The sequence below is a fragment of the Ambystoma mexicanum genome, chromosome 9 (assembly GCF_040938575.1).
Source record: "Ambystoma mexicanum isolate Mex_15411 chromosome 9, UKY_AmexF1_1, whole genome shotgun sequence".
Lineage (NCBI taxonomy): Eukaryota > Metazoa > Chordata > Amphibia > Caudata > Ambystomatidae > Ambystoma > Ambystoma mexicanum.
The window spans coordinates 664,048,423-664,053,933 of NC_090931.1; positions in this window are offsets into that span (position 1 = coordinate 664,048,423).

Below are 5,511 nucleotides of genomic sequence, written 5' to 3' on the forward strand. Positions count from 1 at the left end.
GCTGAGAGAAGTAGCCAAGATAGACATACACACGGAAGACGCGTAGTTGCTGGGAAGTAACGCGTCATGACTGAAAGTACAGTAAGAAAGATCCTGGTCACCTTACCTGAAAACCTAGAGGCACCGCGAGTGTAAGAATAGCGGAAAGGCGAACTAAGGATGGAAGAAAATGGGAAACGGGGGATACGTTGAGAGGCTAGTCGCTATGAGAGACTGGCAGCGCACGTAACGTAAAACGATACACCACACACAGCGCTGGTTGGGTTTGCATGTTATAGGTTCCGTCGGCCATTTTGAAATAAACTAGACCGTTGACTTGGAACCGGCAGTCATGTTAGTAGTACTTCCAATGGTGAACGAATCTCCAGGACTGGTGCACGACACCTTTCTTCACTCAAACAAGATGGTACGCCCCCCCCTAAGGTCCCGTTTGGTATAGATTTGGGCGTCTTTGACTTGATCCAATAATTCGGGAATAAGGGGCAGTGGATAATAGTTTTTGACTATGATCTGGTTTAATGCGCGATAGTCGATGCAAGTCCTCAAATCTCCTTCCTTCTTTGGTACGAAGAATAAAGGGACTGGCTGCCAGTGATTTAGATGGGCGGATAAATCTATTTGCCAGCTACTGATCAAGATAAGATTTCAAATGTAGGTTTTCTGGTTCAGTAAGTGCATAGATTCGACCACAAGGAATTTGCGCACCAGGTATGAGGTCGATCTGACAATCGTAGGGCCTGTGCGGTGGTAGAGTATTGGCTTGTTCTTTCTGGAACACGTCTTGAAAATCTTGGTATTCATTTGGTAGAGTACTAGTCACACCTAGTACAATCGCCGCATACTGGGAGTAGCAGATGTACATAAGTCTGTTTTCCCCTTTTCTTGGTAATAACAGGTGCGAGCACAATGATCGTAATAGGCCAACTTCTTGGCACGCCAATCTATTAGAGGGTTGTGAGCTACCAACCATGGCATCACTAAGATTAGTCGAAACTAAGGAGCTTTGAAGAGATTGAATGCAATAGATTCTCGGTGTCCATACTGGCACAGTAGGGTTAGTGCTGCTGTACAGTGGGTTACTGGTCCGGAAGCTATTTCTGTCCCATCAACAGTAGTACGTTATTAAGTAGTCGACTTAGAGCATAAGGGAAGCCCCATCTCTGCTGCCAGATCTTGCTCTACATAATTCCCAACTGCTCCGCTGTCTATGTATGCTTCGACAGCATGCATCCGAAATGGTTGTTGGTGATTGATCAAAATTACTGGTAATGCAAAGTGTGAGGTCTGTGGCTTATCCTTCTCGCTCGACAAGCGGACCTCTACGCTTGCCGGGCTTGGTAGTTTTCCCCGATTCCTTGTTATTATCTTCCTTCTCTGTGGCTCCAACAGTTCTCCTTGGTGGTTTCACTGGACATTGTTTGAGGAAGTGGCCTGATTTTCTGCAATAATTGCTGTTGCCTTCTCTTGTTCCTTTCTTCGTCTGCCTCCCACTCTTCCTCACTGTACTCCGGGTTGGAACTTGCTTCCTCCATCATATTGGAGACTCTCTTACTTCACCCCAATTTTATCTCTTATTTCTTTCTTATCTTTTGTCTTTTCTTTTGTCCCTTATTTATTTAATTATTACTTTCTTTTTATTTTATTTTTTAAAATTTGTGCCAAGGTGCCAATGCAAGCAGAGGGCAGTCAGAGCAAGAGCTAGCTGCACACTCTCCAAATTAAACAATACTTGTCGAAAATCACGTGTCTCCGGTGGATGGCAGGTCTTTCTAACTCCTCCGCGCCGAGATTGCTCTGAAAAGACGATCTGCGCATGTGCGATGACGCGCCTATCACGTGACCGGCACTCGACTGCAGGTGCTTTATTCTAATCTACTTGCGTACAGCCCCGGCGCTCCTCCGCCTTATAAAATTCTACACTGTAAACTCTGTGGCCATCGCGCTCGACAAGCGAATATAGCACAAACAAATTAAAGTATGCTAGGCCTGCCAGACTTAATCTTTCATGCATGAACGTTCTCTCCCACACAAAACACGGAGAATACAAAAATGTGACTTAGCTCCATGGAAGCAGCAAAGAAAGAGGAAGGACTCGGAGACAGGAAGTGAGGCATAGACTGACAGAGCCTAGGATTGGTGCTGGATGGAGATCAAAACTACAAAGGGCCTGAAGGATTGTGGTGACTTGTAGTTTGGAGTAGATTTGATCCGGTGGACTGTTATGTCTATTTTTGATGTTGATTTGACAAAAAACAGAAGAAAGTGTTATTTGGAAAGTTAAAGTTTTAAAAAAGTGGGCTGCTATGGAAGTGGCAATAAAAGAGTTTAAGCATAATGCTCGCCTCCGCATCTTTAATACAATCAAGACTACCCGCGCTAGTCGCCTTGGTAATCTTCATTGCTGTTGCCTTCTCTTGTCTCTTTCAGTTTTAGTTAAAGGGGCCGTACACCTCCGATTTGCATGGGTTCTACTGTGTTTTCCAATGTACGTTGAACATTATCCTTTGACCGACATATACAGCTCGAGTTTCTAACCTTATCCGGTCCGCTTTTCGGTCTTGTAATCTGTGATCTAATTGCACCACAAGGTTGATAAATTCTCCACAGTCTTTAGGTGGGTTAACCACTTGAGCAAGGACATCCTTTAGTTCTCCTCATAGACCCTGATGAAATAGTGTGGTACTTTCTTCCTCAGGCTACCCAGCTTCAACGACTAGTCTGTTAAATGTTGCTATATATGTAAGCAAATCTTGACTTCCTTGACGGAGTGACAAAAGTTTGTCGTCTAATGCTTGGCTTTGGGTACGACGAGCAACGAGTTTTTCCATTTCCATCTGGAAACCCCCAAAGTCATGCAACAACGGTTTATCCTGACTTACCAATGGTACCGACCAATCCGCAGCACTGCCACACCGATATGACAAGACAAAAGCAACCCACGCTTGGTCGTTAGGAAAAGCCCCAGGTCTGCAAAGGAAATGAAGACGACACTGGTTTATGAACGTTGCGTACTTCTTGGGGTCCCCTGTAAATTGTTCAGGTGGAGCTAAAGGAACTGCCCCAGGAAGGGTTATTTGTAATGGATTGGTGGAAGAAGTTGGTACAGGTGCTGGAGGAATGTTACCAGGCAATGGGGTCTTTCCTGCCTGTGATTGGAGCAATTGTCTCCAATCACAGGCAGACAGATGGTATGACCCTTAGTAACAATCAAATCCCTCCTAAGAGCGTTGGTTTCTTGCCTGGCTGAAGGTAGTTCAGCGTGTAATTGTCCCTACAACTGAACTAACTGGTCAGTCTCTGAAGTCTCCATGACGCCCAGGTGGATAATATTATTGAGGCTTTGCATTCTGTTACGCTCACCTGGTATCCACGGGGACGCCACCCAGCCCTGGTTGGATGGTTGCACTCTCGAACCCTCTCCCGGTCCCTTGGTAAGGCCTCTGGTTAAAGATGGTTCTGCAATATAGGAGAGTTGGATTCAATACCAGATTGTCTTTATGTTTTTCCACCTCCCTTGAGCCTTCTCCTCACCTTAATATTGTAAAAGGTGGATTCTCCGTCCTGCTCCTCGTGGCAGGGGCGCGTAGATGTGGAGACGAGCAGCGACCAAGTTCCTTCTCTGGTGCAAGCCCCCCTGTGGGAATCCAGGCCTGCTGCGACTCTGTATGTTTGCTGCTTTACAGTCTTTATATGCAGTTCTTATGTTCCTCTTAGTTTGAATAATAATGTCTTGCTTCTTTCCTTTTAGGTATGGAAAGGTATTTTGGTGTTGTCATGCAGTTTGAAGATGAGCATGGACCGGTAGGCGAAAGCGTGTTGTGCGCAATGCTGTCCGGTGAGTAATGCGCGATGCGCGGCTCTGTTTCGCCTTTTATATTGCCAACCTGCGTCTTTTCTCTCCTTGCAGGTTTCAATGTTCCTTGCCGAGCGCCATACTGTTCCAGCAATGATACTGACCAGGAGATGACTACCCAGGTAAGAATTGTGTGGCTTTCTTCATTCGGGGGGAAACGTGAGTAAATCGCTTACTCATGCTGTCTTTCTTTCTCCTCTTTCCAGGTTATGATATTCCAGGATGCATGCGGTGCCGGATGATGGAGTTCGTACCTTCAGGTGAGTGGAACTGAAGTCAGCGATAGATTGAAGACAGGATACTGTTCCAGGTAAGTTGGCATCAAAGAACTGGACACAGTGAGAGTTACGCTGCCCACAGCAGAATAATGCAAAGCATGTTCTGCTGTTTGGGTGTGGTTTAAATAGTCTCAGGTAACGTAGTCCAGGTAAAATAGTCCCAGGCCTGCCACATCCAAAGTAGTCCAGGTAAAGTAGTTCCAGGCCTGCCACACCCAAAAGACTAGACCGCATAGCTCAGTTCCTTGTAACTGAGTTATGTGTATGCCTGCATGTTGGATGAACCCCCCCCCCCCCCCCCAAGTTAAATAGTCCCAAGTAATAGTCCCATTCTAATGTTGGTCTTCATGATGGTTATGAGCCTGGTGCCAAAGGTGCCAGGACTGACTCCAAGACAGTCTTGGATGAGGTTTTAAGGCCTTTGACCTGGCCCTAACTGGAAGGCTGACTTGCGAGTGAGGGCCAGGGGCAAGAGTCATGACACCACTTGGACACCCTCAAAGGAGCTGTCTGAAGGACTGCTTTGGAACAGGTCAGGGAGAGGTCCCGACTCCTCTTCCTCAACATCTGAAGCCAACAGCAGTGCAGCGATTTCAACTCTTGGGATGAAAGCCTTCAGCCTATTTACATGGAACACTTTTGGAGCCTGACCAGCCCTTCCAATGTCCACTAAATAGTTGACCTCACCCAGTGACTCCACCACTGTGCAAGGGCCTGACCATTTGTCCTGTAACGCTCTAGGCCTTATAGGATTCATGATCATGTGAAATTGATGAGGGAAGCCTTCTGGTCATACCAATGTTTCACCAGAGCTTGCCCTGCCTTCAATTTTTCACTAGCCAGACCCATCAGGAGTACCATCCTTTTTCTGAGCCCTTACACATATTGGTAGTAATGGGGGAGTGGGCATCACTCATCCCTCCTCGACTATGGCTAAGGGTCCCCTTACAGGATGACCAAACAGAAGTTCCAAGGGGCTGAAGCCAACACCCTCTTGTGGTACTTCTCTGTAGGCAAACAGCAAGCATGGTAACAGAAGATCCCATTTTCTTCTTTGAGGTTCTTCCAGAGCCCCAATCATGCTTTTCAATGTCCTTGTAAAACCTTTCAACCAGACCATTGGTCTGGGGTGGTATGCAGATGACAACTTATAGGTGACACTACATTCCTTCCACATGGCCTGCATATACTTTGACATGAGGTTGCTGCCCCCATCAGACACAACTTCTTTAGGGAAGCCAACCCTAGTAAATATGCCAAGCAAAGCTTTGGCAGTCACAGTTTTCAATGGGATTGCCTCAGGATACCTGGTGGCATGGTCGACAAGCACCAGGATAAACCTATTGCCCGAGGATGTTTGGGGGTCAATGGAACGGACAT